Consider the following 15057-nt stretch of genomic DNA (forward strand, 5'->3'; position numbering starts at 1 on the left):
GTCTGATGTGGGAAGTGAAGAGGTCATTTTCATACAAATTTTCCCGTAGGACAGAATTCTGCTTCAGAAGTGATGTCATGTGTTGGATTTTTTTTGTATGTGTTCTTTCATCTCTGAGCATGCCTAGTCTTGCTCTTAATATTTTTTTCCATCGAAAACTATACTAATGAGACAAAAATCAGATGTTGTGTTGACGGACGATAAAAATTTTATAGCCTGCACATCAGGATTTTTTCGCCCGAAAAGTCGGAGTCGGCTGTCGAAAGCACCATACTAACTATCCGAAAATCGGCAGATCGGTCGTTGGACGAAATTTCCCTTCAGATTTTCTTATCGTGTGTACGGGCCTTTAGAATGACAGCTCTGTGCAATGCATAAAAGCCCCAATTGGCTTATAGCGCTGATTCTCTGTCTACTAGTGTGCAAACCCTTAAGATTGCTTATTCAGTTACTTATGCTGGTTATATGTAATATAAAACATTTTTTTTTTTTAATACACAACATAATATATTACATTTTTTATTTATATACATGTTCGGCTTTAAAGATTATACCACTGTTTTGTGAGAGCGCTCAAAGAGCCTTTTCCATTTTGTAATGTAAACAGAAGCAATAGCTGGCTTTCAGATATGTTACAGGTATTTACAGTATGTACATATATGTCTGCAAGGTTACTTTCACAAGGCTAGACACCTGGAATTACAGCCTTCTCACATTATGGCAAAATGCTCCTGACATTGCATTTTCTGACTGCTACTTGTGGATAACTGATCTTTATCTGGAGTCACTAGTAGACAACATTTTTTGTTCTTACAGAAGCTGATCATTCTGCTACTCGCTATGTTTGTTACATAAAGCTAAACTTCAGGCAGATAATATAGAAAACGAATGCATTTATACATTTGATAAAAATGATTACATTAATTTTACTGCAGCTAGTTTTTGTACCTGATAGAACTCCAGCATCAAGAAATTCACATCAAATATCTCAGCCGCTGTGTTTTAATGCCAGTGTCCGATTCAATTATAGCTATACTCACAGTGCAGTATATAAAATGATTATAAATATGTGTACATCAATAAGAGTCCCACAAAATAATGTGCTGCAATAAATAATCAAAGTGTTAAAACATTTTACAATTCAAAGAGCTGTAGAAAAAGTGCCCAGTGCCGCCAATCCAAAGTGCTTTGTGCTGTGCCTGTGTACGGCTGGATACACACTATACAACTGTAGTGGAAGGGCCTGCCTGGTTGCATACAAATTGAAAGTTTAGGTTTGACCGCCTATTATATGGTTTTGGTAAATCTAAAGGAAAAAATCTAAAGAAAGTTGTGTAGTGTGCATTCAGCTTTACTCTCAGGCCTCGTACACACTGGAATTTTTTTTTTTTTTAAACTCTCCTAGAAGCAAACCGTTTTTGAAAAAAAAAAAAACACCTGACGCTTTTACAAGCGTTTACAGGCGCCAATCGTCTGGGCGTTAATTGATTTAATTGAATAAAAAATGTATTCTGGTCATTGAACTGAATTAACGCTCAAGCACTAAACTCGTCTAGTATTACTACCCGTTTAGATGTGTTTAAAAGTGTCAATCGTTTTTTTCTGCCCAAACCCTGCTGCTTTTTTTCCTGCCTCTGCCTCTAAACTCTCCTGCCAGTAACGCTACTAAAAGTCTATTTCTCTATCGCTCATTGACAGACGTAGTCCTCGGTGATACAGCACCTTCGGGTTATGTTGCCTCCACAGGAGCAGGACTAGACAGGAAATTAAAATGCTCTGGCCACACCCTAGGGGCAGTCCCAGAGGGTATATCCTCTCTCTCTCTGCCTCAGCAAATCAGTTATTTTCTGTCTAGTTAGGAGTAAGGACCTAGATACCTTGCTGGGATCTTCGGTCCTGGCAAGATTTTTTTCTTAAAAAGATTTTTTAGACAGCTTTTTTCTCCAGTGTTCCTGTGAGATCTTCAAGCAAGAAAGCTGAACTGGGCGACGGGCTGGATGTTGAGATCCGGTGGTCACCCCAGTTCAGCCTACGAGCGCGTGCAGGCCATAGCTCCGCGCTGGGTCGGCCGCGACAAAGTCCCATTAAGGGACTGACCCCGCGAGTTAGACGTCTCGCTGAAACTCCAAAGACCATGAGTCACGGCGTCCGTATTGGTCGACAGCCCTCCCGCCCCGGTGGAGAGGGATACTGTCAGGAGTTGGTGCCCGCCTGGTTCCGGTATGGTGAGTAGTATGTTCCCCCTTTTCCCCCTGACGGGTCTTGTGGTGAACGCGGGCCCCTCTCTGTATGGTAGATAGAGTCCCCCTCTATCCTATAACATGGCACAGATCCCCCTACTTTGAGTGTGATTTTATGTGCAAAAAGCCAGGAGGCTTGGTTTGGGAGCTAACAATCTAATTGTATACATGTTTAAAAGATTGTAATCAGTGGCAGTGTGGGAATCTTACTGTGATAAGAATAAGGTACCTACCAGTCAGAAGCCACGGACATGTAGACTGCCTTCCTAGTCAAATCTCCAGCTATAGCAGGCCTTCCGAAGGCCATGAGGTCCGCCAGGGCCGGTACCGCCAACCACGCCAAAAATCCCCATGCAGAGATAGTGTTGTGTGCCCTGCAGCACACCGCTATTCGGTACAGGCCGCCGCCATTTTTTTTGCTGGATTGCACGAGCCGCCATTTTGGCGTAGCCTCGTGTCTCCAGCATGGGGGCGGCCATGTTTGAGGTGATCCAAACACCTCGTGGAGCTAGGGGAGGCGCCGGAAGGCGTGCAGAGGGGCGGAGCCGCCTCCTTTCTTCCTGGGCAGCCAGCCAAAAGACTTCCTGTTTGTCAAGACAGCGCTGTAACCTGTTGCAGTTAAACTCTGAGCATCAAGTGGTGAGTCTGGGGGTCTATCTCTCTCTCTCTCTCGATCGATAGAGATCCCTAGCAGGTAACACTAAGGGGCTTTTGTGGCGCTGGGGGTCTGTGAAAAAAAAAAAAAAAAGTTTTTTATTTTTGAATTATATTATCCGGGAAGTTACTGGAATAATCATGGACCCTGCCACACAAATTCCCCCACCTGTTTCCCTCGAGGGGGCCACGGGACCCGCCGGTGCACAGAGTGTAGAGGCATTTACAGCAATTTTGGAGTCTATGGTGGCTCGGGTGGAGGCGGCCTGTCAGGGACGAGGGTCAAGGAAGCGACCCCCGCCTACCCCTATATTATCTGACACCTCTGACTCAGATTCAGAGATGGTCACTGCAGTTGCAGGTCCCTCTGCAAGGGCTGTTACCTCAGGTAAAGCTCCCTCAGACAGTGAGGAGGACGTTTCTTCTCCCGCTATAATTCAGGAAGAAGCATTGGTGGACGCACTAGTTGTGGCAGTGCAGGAAACCTTAAAACTTGAGGTTTTACCGGCAGAAGCAACTGATACAGAGATTCCTTTTGGTACTAACAAGCCCATCAAAACGGTGAAGGTTTTTCCTGTACCCAAGTGTTTTGGTAATAAGATTAAAGGAGAATGGGAGCATTCTAAACGTACCTTTACTATTTCCAAGCGTATTGCTAGACGCTATCCGTTTGAGGAATCCATCATTAAGAAATGGACGGTACCACCAGTGGTGGATCCACCTATTTCCAGGCTGAATAAAGCCACGGTTATCCCAGTGGAGGACACTTCGTCCTTTAAGGATCCGGTGGATCGAAAGATGAAAGCAGAGTCCCGCACCATCTTCTCTCTGATAGGGTCAGCATTTAGACCAGTAATTGGTATTTGTCTAGTTTCCCAGACACTTACGGAATGGGCGAGATTTGTACGCCAAGACCTTAGGGGAAAAGATATTCCCCAGGAAACATCTGATTTGATGGAACAGATTATACAAGGGCTACAGTTTATCTGTGACGCAGCCTTGGACACTACTCCCCTATTAGGGCATGCATCTATGTCAGCGGTAATCCTCAGACGTGTGCTGTGGTTAAAATGCTGGTCAGCTGACCTAGGTTCCAAAAAGACCTTGACGAATCTCCCCTTTCAGGGGAATCGTCTATTTGGGGCCAACCTAGATGAAATTATTAAGGATGCCACTGGGGGCAAGAGCACTTTTTTGCCACAGGCTGCTAAAGCTAAGGGACCTCGCAACAAGTGAGGACCTTTCTTTACCGCCCATAAAGGGTTCGCACGCCCGGCTGGAACAAGCGGGAAAGGCAAGACTCCTCCAGGAGGGTTCAAGAAAGGCTGGTCGGACAAACAGAGGACCAACTCAGCCAAACCCGAAGCAAAGGAGTACACAGCCTGAAGGTGCGCCCCCACCCGGGTTGAGGGTGGGGGGACGTTTTCACCGGTATTCAGGACATTAGATCGAGCATCAACTACTACTACCGGTGCGATTCTTCCCTTCCAACATTTAAGTACTACAGGGAGCGGTAGTCACCGTTCCCTGAATAGATCTTTTCCTTTACCTTTTCCTAGGATTAGTCTCAATCCCCCACAGGAATCGGATCTGGTTGACCAGACAGGCCAAGAAGCCTCTAGCCGGGTGACTTCGTTCCCTGAGGTTCAACCAGAAAAGATCACCCTTCCTGATAGCAATCCGGTATCTGATAAATGTGTGGGAACAGAAAACGACCAGACTTTCTCGGATGGTCGGGGCCAGATAGCTCTAGGGACGCCTGGTTCAGATCCAGTCAGCACCAGTGGTCCTAGAAATTCTAGGCTGGCCTCGTCAAGCCGGCCTGGCCGACTTGGACAGGCTAGTCGCAGACGTTCCGTGGGAACTTCGTCTCAGGGAGTGTCTGTGGTCTCAAGGACCAATTTACCATCGTGCTTTACAGTCGCTGGTTTTAATGGCCTGGCCATTGAGACCCAAGTACTGAAGGACAGAGGGTTGTCAGCTTCAGTCATTCCTACCCTTATTAAAGCAAGGAAAGCGACTTCCAGCAAGGTCTATTATCACACATGGAAGACTTATATTGCGTGGTGAGAATCTTTAGGATTTCCTCCACGTACCTATTCGGTGACTCGAATATTGGCTTTTTTGCAACAAGGGGTTGAGCAGAAGCTAGCCTTGAGCACCATCAAGGGTCAAGTTTCAGCATTAGCAATCTTCTTTCAGAAACCTTTAGCTACCAAGTCCTTGGTGCGGAATTTCATCCAGGGGGTGCGGCACCTGGCTCCACCAGTCCGCGCGCCCTTACCGCCCTGGGATCTTAATTTAGTTTTGTCGGTTCTACAGAAACCTCCCTTTGAAAACATCAGGGAGATTCCCTTGTTTACTTTATCCCAGAAGGTGGCCTTCTTGGTGGCTATCACTTCTGCTCGCAGGGTGTCAGAACTGGCTGCATTATCATGCCAGTCCCCATACCTAGTGATTCATAGGGATAAGGTAGTACTTCATCCTAAGCCATCCTTTCTTCCTAAGGTGGTTTCAGATTTTCATCTGAATGAAGATATTGTACTACCTTCCTTGTGTCCTCAGCCCAAGCATCATCGGGAACATGCGTTGCATTCCTTGGATGTGGTTCGGGCAATCAGAGTATACCTGAAAGCTACGGAATCATTCCGTAAGACGGATTCACTTTTTGTGATCACGGATGGCCCCAGAAAGGGTTTGCCTGCATCTGCCGCGACCATTGCCAAATGGATTAGACAGACGGTGGTACAGGCTTATTCTATTAAGGGTCAGAGTCCTCCGTTCCCTGTTAGGGCGCACTCCACTCGAGCGCTCAGTACTTCCTGGGCCTTTCGCCATCAGGCGTCAGTGGTCCAGGTATGTAAGGCGGCCACCTGGTCGTCGGTACATACCTTTACAAAATTCTATAAAATTGATGTGACGGCATCGGCGGATGCCTCATTTGGCCGCAAGGTTTTGCAGGCCGCAATTTGAGGAGACCGGTGGTCTACCTCGAGAGTTTTTTTCTGTTTGAAAAATTTCTTTTTTGTTGAGTCTCATCATTAAGGATGAGCATTGTAAACTTCTAGTTGGCACCGGTTGGGCCTTCTAGATTGGGATTTGATTTCCATTTTCCCACCCCTCATTTGTGATACTGCTCTGGGACGTCCCGAAGGTGCTGTATCACCGAGGACTACGTCTGTCAATGAGCGATAGAGAAAAATGGATTTTTGTAAAATCTTACCGTAAAATCCTTTTCTCTTAGCTCATTGACAGACGTAGTCCCCGCCCCTCTGTTTTGGAGTTGGGTTGGGTTAAAATCTCTAAAGACTGCTTTTTGACATAACTGATTTGCTGAGGCAGAGAGAGAGAGGATATACCCTCTGGGACTGCCCCTAGGGTGTGGCCAGAGCATTTTAATTTCCTGTCTAGTCCTGCTCCTGTGGAGGCAACATAACCCGAAGGTGCTGTATCACCGAGGACTACGTCTGTCAATGAGCTAAGAGAAAAGGATTTTACGGTAAGATTTTACAAAAATCCATTTATGTGCATGGGCACACAGGCTAACATGCAGGGGAGTTTAGAGGCAGGAAAAAAAACCTGCTAGGAGCAGCTGTAAAAATATCCAGTGAGCATGACGCCATATTCAAGATCTAGCCACAAGGGCTTCATCAAATTGGAAAACTCACCGGTACTTCATGACCCTTCAAACAACTGAAGACAGCTGCAGTTAGAGCTGGTAAAGCATCAGAAAGGGGTTAAACCCAGTCTTTGGTAATGTCTATGGATTCGAGACTTCAGACAGTCTTTGCCAATAAAGGATTCTCAACAAAATATTAAAAATTAATATTTTATTCATGAATTTATGAATTTGTCCTATTACATTTGAGCCCCTGAAAATGGGGCAGTGTTTAAAAAATGGTCGGAATTCCTAAAATTTGTACTTGATATTTGTGTTCAACCCCTTGAATTAAAGCTGAAAGTCTGCAAGTTTGCTGCTTGCAAAGGGGCTAAGAGACTCGGTTTCTGAATTTTCTGGGGTTCTGCTATTTGGGTCAACCTCCTTCCATACACTGCTTCTTTACTGAGGCTGCTTTGAGTTGCACTGGATGTGACCAAGAATGATCACCAACCTTATCTATGGTTAGCATTTCTGGTTACAAAGAAACTTATAATGAAGGGATGCAGATTATTGTTGGCATTACACCCGAATATGTAATACCAGTAAAAGCTGTGGAGTTATACTTTTTCCTGTCTCCACCTGCTTTGAGAGAAGTTTTTTGACACTTGTGTCCTCATGTTACATGCTGTATATTACAATAGCATGCTTACAAGCATTTCCTTGTTATCTGTGTGTTAGCGGATTAATTGTTCCTCGATGATTACTCTTACTTAATCAGATTGATTTCCTTTCCATAAATGCCTGGTTTACTAGGGAGTGAAACGTGCATCAGGATTACAGATTAGCCAAAAGAAGATTAGTGTTTATTAATTTCTGTTTACTAGGTCATGACTTCATTCTTCGCAGCAAGCCATGCTGGTTGCTAGGAGTAATGCACCTTGAACTTTTCCCCTTGCACTCATTGGCCTTGTTCACACGGGCCGTACAGTGTTGTATCCCCATTCAGGACCGTGTTTACCCACACGGAGATGCACAGGTTTTCCGTGAATCCCTGAACAGGCAGTCCCATTTATGTCCATTGGGTCACAGAGGCTGCAACAGTGTCCCAATTTGACTTCCATATGTGTGGGTAAATGCGGGTGCGTGTCCCCAAACTCGCACTGTCTGATTTCAAGGACAAGCACCCACACGGAAGTTATATTGGGACACAGCGGCTGTGGCCATGCAGCCGCTGTGTCCCAATAGACATTAATGGATCTCTGTGTAGGTGCATCCCTGTGTGGGTAAATGTGGCTCTGCATTGGCATATGGTATTATACGCCCCATGTGAACGAGACCTTTTATTAAACAATTTATTTTATGTGAAGTGTTTAATGGGATGCCAGTGATGATGCACAAATGCCTGGAACCCATTATCTAACTTTATTAAGACAAAATATATTGATTGCTAAAAGTACTGTGCATTGCACCCTTACTGCCGTGCCTTAACCACTTGCTGCCCAGGCTAATGCTGGCGTATCTAACATACATGGTAAAATCTGCATTTTTTTTTTCTAGAAAATCCCATAGAACCCCCAAGTTCTTGAAAAGCAGGGACTCTAAGAGTTAGATGGTGGTTGTTGCAAATTTATTCTGTTAGACCCTAGATCTCGTCTCTGGCCTCTTTTTAACACATCATTACATATGGTTCTGTACTCGTAAGTTTTAAGAGGCTCCAAGTTGGAGCATACATAGCAGTTGATAAATTAGGGCAGATTAGGCTGGAGAGAGCCCACTCCTCCCTAAAGGTGCAGGGATACATTTAACACCCAGCAAAACCACAATGGCAGCTGAAAGTATCCAATGTGCTTCCATGCACATTTAAGCTCATATGAGAATGTTGATAATTGCCAAAACATTGCATATATCTTCTATTATACTTCTTTGTGACCAAATAATCCATGTTTTAAACCCTCTTTGATGGATGTCCTCAGTCTCTGTTCCTTTGAGCCTCTCTGCAGGTTTTCCCCTCAAATAATACTACTTTGTGTGGTTCTTCAGCCACCATTAATTATGACTGTTTAATGCTCATACTACCATTTGAGAGGGTTTCTTTTGACCCAAAGCATGCCTCCTGTTCCGTATTAGTGTTATTTATATAGTCATCGTTCGAGGATGACATTGTTTATCTTTTTTCTTACCAGTATTCGTGAAATTCTTAGAAGTCCCATCACCATCTCCTTTATTTTGAGTGTGATTCTCAATGTGCATGCGTGATTGTCGCAATCCTGATTGTAAGGAAGCATGCAAAGTTTAAGAAGTGTTAGAGTTGCTACCATCATCTTTTTTAGCCTTATTCACAAATAAACCATTTTTTTTAAACATTTTTGACTGTGATTGTTGCCCCATTTGTAAACCCTACCAGTTTGGGAGACTAGCTGATCTCTTGAAAATGTATTTTCCTTTCTCCTAATATTACCATAATGTTGTTCCAAATGATTTTTTAGATTTGCTTTGTTTAAGGTAGATCCCTGATTCAGAAAATGCTAATAATTTTGTAGAGAGCATCTCAATCTCTCTATCCGCCTTTTTTTTCCCTATAATATTCCATTAATAGACACATTATATTTATGGAACATATGTTCAAATGTTTTCATTTCTGTTTGAGATCAGCTGGTACTTCCATTATGGTTGGGAAGATTTGTACCTTTAATCCAAATGGTATTAATTGGGTCTCAATGTGTTTGGAGAAATAGCTCTTGTGCCAAAAAACATTTTTTAGTAGCTTTTCTAATCTAAAAATAAACAACATTCCCTCTCTACATTCTTCATCAAGCCCTCCAATGATGTTCCACAAAAGTTAACCATCTTCTAAAGGACCACAAAACATTCTGAATTTACAAAAACAAGAAGAAAAAATAAAAAAAAAAATACCAGCAAAAACCCTTCAGAGCATCAATATATATCCCCAGGTGTTTTTCACCAAAATAAAATTAGTGTGCATGAATATGGGAGTAAATATAGACACTTGTTGCTTTGAATGCTGTCCTCCCATGGTAAGTACAGTTAAACACAAATAGTGTTTTATGGGACTTTTAATTACAGCAGTCTGAAACATATAGAACATATACAAAATTAGCAAATTGCAGACGTTTAAAGATGATAGGGGGAGGGGGGGATAAAAGCGAACATCCAAGATCTCTAATCAAGGCCTCCAATGAGGGTATTAACATTTTATTTCACCAGATAAAGAATGGTTAACACAATTTCACACATATATGCTTCATCAGGACCATAGATGCAATAGAAGATTCAAAAAAATTAGTGGACATCACAGAAATCTTTGATCTGATTTCTCTTTCAATCATTGACAGACACAGCTCTTCAGGATTCTGAAACTATTGGGTTATACTGCCCCCTACCGGGGTAGGACATTAGACTGAAAAAAGAGCTTGACTATGCCTATGGGCAGTCCCTGGTGGTATACTGCCCCTCTCTGCTATAGGTCTTCAGTTTTTTTCTGCCTAGTCAGGAGTAAGGACCTAGTTCCCTGCTGGGATCTTTGGTCCTGGAATTTTTTTCCTTTTAAATGGCTTTTTTTCTCCTATTTTTTTTTTCCTATGAAATCTACAATCAACTACTGAACTGGGCAACGGGCTGGATATTCTAGATCCAGTGGTCACCCCAGTCTGGCCAGCGAGCGTGCGCAGACCACAGCTCTGTGCTATGTCCACCGCAACATCGCCCCACTGGACGGGGGCTGCGCTGCGAGTTAAACGCCTCGTGAGGTTGCATACTACAAGGTCTCGGCCTGAGTTGCAGCATTCCTCCTGGCCGACAGCCCCCCATTTAGATGGCGAGGAGGTCCTGTCTGGAGCGGTGCCCATCTGGAGTCTCTAGAGTACATTTCCCCACCTGACCCCCTTTCAGAGGCTGCGGTCCATCAATGCATTGACGGTGGTCCTGGAGTCCTTTGTGTCCCAGGTGGAGGTGGCTTTCAAGCGGCGGTCTAGCAAAAAGCTATCTGCTGCCATAATTCCGGTATTTAACGTCAAAGTAGCAATGTAAAACTGCGGCGGGCGGTCCGGAAGTGGTTAAGGATCCGGCTAACAGAAAAGTGAAAGCTGTCTGCAATATGTTCACTGTTGCTGGTTGGGCTCTTAGACCGGTCTTCACCATTGCATCTGGTGTCGCAAACGCTGACCTAGTGGGCTAAACTTTTGCACCGTGACCTAGAGGGTGAGCAGGTTCACCCTGCCTTTGCTGAATTGGCGGAACAGTTGAATGCGGCTCCCCTAATCTCTCGGCTGTCTGTTTTGGCAGTGATGCTGAGGCTGATCTGATTGATTTACCTTTTCAGGGCGATCGCCTGTTTGGGGCTACCCTGGATGACATCATTAAGAGTCTCACAGGAGGAAAGAGCACCTTTCTTTTGCAGGCTGGGAAGGGTAAGGAACCACGTGGTCCATCCTTCTTGGGTCACAAGGAGTTTTTTTCTCCCTCAGGGTCCTGTGGCAAGGGTTCAAAACCTTTCAAGTCCTCCTCAGGAGGTTTCAAGCTGCCCTGGTCTGGCAAGCCGAGAACTGGATTCTCTAGACCAGTGATACGGTCCGGCTACAAGATCGAGTTTTGTTCCTATCCTCTGGAAAGTTCTTTCCTTCCAATGTGTGTCTGTCCCCGGACCGATTACAAGCTCTCTTTGGGGCAGTACAAGAACTGCTGCTTCAGGGTGTGATTGTCCCGGTTTCGGCCTCTCGGAACAGTTTCAGGGTTTTTATTCAAACCTGTTCACAGTTCCAAAGAAGGAGGGCAAGGTATGTTATTCTGGACCTCAAGGCCCTGAATTGTTTTGTGCTGGTACAGAAGTTCAGAATGGAGTCCATTCGCAAGGTAGTGGCATTTCTACATCAGGGGAACTTTATTGTTTCTCTCGACATCATCAAGGATGCTTACCTGCACATTCCAATATGTGCCCGACACCAGTGTTTTGTTGTAGGAGAGAAGCATTATCAGTTTGTGGCGTTACCCTTTGATCTCCCCTTCGTTCCTCGGGTCTTTGCGAAGGTCTTGGCCCCAGTTCTGGTGTTGCTACGTCCGCGGGGGATTGCGGTATTGGGCTACCTGTACTACCTCCTCTTCCGAGCAGAGTCCTCTGCTTCTCTGATGGACAATGTGGAGATCACTCTTGACGCTGAGGGAGTTCAGTTGGCTTCTGAATTACCAGAAGTTTGTTCTGATTCTATCCAGAAAATTGGATTATCTGGGTCTGACTCTGGATTCAGCTCTAGCCAGAGTGTTCAGAGTGACAAGCTCCAAAAGGTTGCATGCTGCGATTCATCTCCTGCTGTCCCGCAGATGTTCATCCCTCCAGACTTTCATGAGGGTGCTGGGCCTGATGGTATCTACCTTCAAGGTGGTTCTGTTTGCTCAGTTCCATACGAGTTCCCTGCAAAGGGGAGATCTATGTCAAATGGGACAAGAGTCCAAAGTCTCCGAATACTCAGATTCGGCTGAGCCGGGGAAACCAGGGTTCCCCGCTCTGGTGGCTTCGCTCTCTAGCTCTACGACAGGGCAAATCCTTTCTCCCCTTGTATTGGACAGTGGTCACCACAGATGCCAGTCTGTTTGGGTGGGGAGGTGTCCCTGTCTGAGCTCTACCCAGGGTGTTTGGACACTGGAAGAGTCCAGACTGCTGATCAGTGTGTTGGAACTCAGGGCGATCAGGCTGTGTCTGGATCACTGGACAGATCACCTCCGGGGGCTTCCAGTGTGGATTCAGTGAGACAATGCCACAGTGGTGTCTTATGTCAAGCACCAGGGTGGAACAAAGAGTGTTAGCAGCCCTGGAAGTAGCCGGCATTCTCCGGTGGGCAGAACGGATTGTTCCAGCCCCCTCTGCCATACACATTCCAGGAGTGGAAAACTGGCAGGCAGACTATCTCAGTCGGCAGGCGTTGGACCAAGGGGAGTGGTCCTTTTATCCAGACGTGTTTCATCAACTATGTCTCTGGTGGGACACCCCTGAGGTGGATCTGTTGGCATTCCGACTCAACAGAAAGGTATCGAGGTTTGTGGCAAGGTCACGGGATCCTCTGGCGGATGCCACAGACACTCTGGTGGCCTCGTGGGGCCAGTATCGTCTGATCTACGCCTTCCTCTCAAGTTCTGCCGCGGCTCTTGCGCAGAATTGAGGAGGAGGGGATTTCGGTCATTCTGGTGGCCCTGGACTGGCCTCGCCTGTCTTGGTATGCCGACCTGGTGCGGCTGGTGGCTGGCGTCCCTTGAAGACGGCCTCTCCGGCAGAATTTCTTGTCCCAAAGGCCAATCTTCATTCTGCTTTACAGTCACTGGCTTTGACGGTCTGGCTGTTGAAAGCCAGGTGCTGAAGGATAGAGGTTTGCCTGGGTCGGTTATTCTGACACTGCTGAAGGCCAGGAAGTCTACCTCCTAGGAAGATCTACCATTGTACGTGGAAAGCATACATTTTGTGGTGTGAGTAGATTGGTGTTAACCCTCGTTCTTTTTCGGTGGTTCAGATTTTGACTTTCCTTCAATGAGGTGTTGAGCAGAAATTAGCTTTGGGTACCATCAAGGGCCAGGTGTCGGCCTTGGCTGTCTTCTTTCAGTGACCTTTGGCCACACACTCTCTGGTGTGTACTTTTATTCAAGGGGTTCAACATCTGACCCCACCGGTGCGGTCTCCTCTGCCGCCCTTGGATCTGAACTTGGTTCTTTCAGTTCTCCAGAAGCCTCCCATTGAAAATATTTAGGAGCTTCTCCTGCTTACGCTGTCCCAGAAGGTGGCCTTTTTGGTGGCTATCACCTCTGCTCGCAGGGTGTCAGAACTGACTGCGTTATCTTGTCATACTCCTTACTTGATGGTCCACAGATATAAGGTGGTTCTTCGCCCATGTCCGTCTTTCCTTCCTAAGGTAGTCTCTGATTTCCATTTGAATGAAGACATTGTGTTGCCTTCCCTGTGTCCCAGGCCAAAACATCCGAAGGAATTTGCGCTGCATGCCTTGGATGTAGTTCCGGCGATTCGGGTGTATCTGGCAGCTAAGGAGTCTTTTCAGGGGTCAGACTCACTGTTTGTGGTCACGAAGGAACCGAGAAAAGATTCTGAGATAATTTCAGAATGAATCAGGCAGATCGGGACTCAGGCCTATTCGATCAGGGGTCAGGTTCCTCCTTTCCCTGTAATGGCACACGTTTGCAAGGCAGCCACCTGGTGGTCGGTTCACACTTTCACAAAATTTACAAAGTGGATGTGTTGACATCTGCAGATACTTCTTTTGTAGCAAAATTTAGCAAGCTGCTGTTTAGAAGGCCTGTTCGCTCTTTGGGGATGTATTGTTCAGGTTGGGCTCCAGTTGTTTTATGTTCAGCTCCTGTTACCTGGTTGGCTATTATGGTTTAGCCTTGGGTTTTGTTTTGTTTTTTTGTCCCACCTCTTATGTTTGGCATTGCTTTGGGATGTCCCATTGGTTCCAGAATCCTGGAGAGATGTGTCCATCAATGAACGAAAGAGAAAATGGGATTTTTGACTTATTGTAAAATCCATTTCTCTGCGTTCATTGATGGAAACAACATCCACCCCTCTATGGAGTTATGATACTTCTGATACTGCTTGTTACAAAACTGAAGACCTATAGCAGAGAGGGGGAGTATACCACCATGGACTGACATTAGGCGTAGTTAATCTCTTTTTTTCTACCTAGTTTCCTACTCCTGTAGGGGGTAATGGATGATCCGATCAGGTCTGCCTGAAAAATGGATAGTTCTGATTGTTCCGCTCGTGTGAAAAGGGGCCTTACTATAAATGAAAATATACCTACTGTATGTAGTTATATATTTTTTTTATATCAATACGTTTTTTTATTTTTTTTTTCCGTTTTTTTCCTTTGTATAGGTTATGTATATTCAAATTGCTTTAACTGAAAGCCCCGTTAAAAAAAAATATATATATTTTTACTGTACTTGGCTTGGGATGACTGCACTCGAGGGAGTTAGTGTTCAAATTTATCTATATCATACTCACTAATTTACAAGCATATGTTATTATGACTTCTAAAACAATCACTTAGTTGTATGCTGTAATTACTGCTATGTCCTGCATGACCTTTCCGTGAAAACTCAGCATCATTTGCAGGCCCAGTCCTTGTGCTGATAGATTTTTAGGTTCTTTCACTGCTAAAATTAAACTAAACTGATTTAAAAAAAAAAAAAAAAAAAAAAATGAAAAAATCTATTCCTATAATAACGCAAAAAAAAAAAAAGTATCTTTTATTGCTCTCAGCCTCCTCTTATTTAATTTTTTTCGCTGTTGTGGTCCAACTTTCTGTTATAAGGTGGCTACATTCCTTTTCCATGACCCCACTGTTTGAGGAACATAGCCACCCCCTCTTGCTCGCTCCTGAAATGGATCAGGGACCATGAATTAAGAGATTTGTAGTGTGCATATAACCGTTTATGTGACTGCAGCGAACGTACACTGTTCATTCCTAACAAACAGAAGTCAGGGGGAAAAGGGGGAGGTACAAAGAGCAAATTACTGCTGCGCTTGAGGGGTGGACTTGCGGC

The 15057-nt window shown here is 45.0% G+C and overlaps 1 protein-coding gene across 7 annotated transcripts in view; it reads left to right on the forward strand.

The window, feature by feature from the left end:
- SPIRE1 (spire type actin nucleation factor 1) overlaps positions 1–15057 on the forward strand; it is a 294445-nt gene that overhangs the window by 231543 nt on the left and 47845 nt on the right. The window lies entirely within an intron of this gene.

The sequence above is a fragment of the Pelophylax lessonae genome, assembly GCF_965119305.1.
Source record: "Pelophylax lessonae genome assembly, chromosome: 5".
NCBI classification, from domain to species: domain Eukaryota; kingdom Metazoa; phylum Chordata; class Amphibia; order Anura; family Ranidae; genus Pelophylax; species Pelophylax lessonae.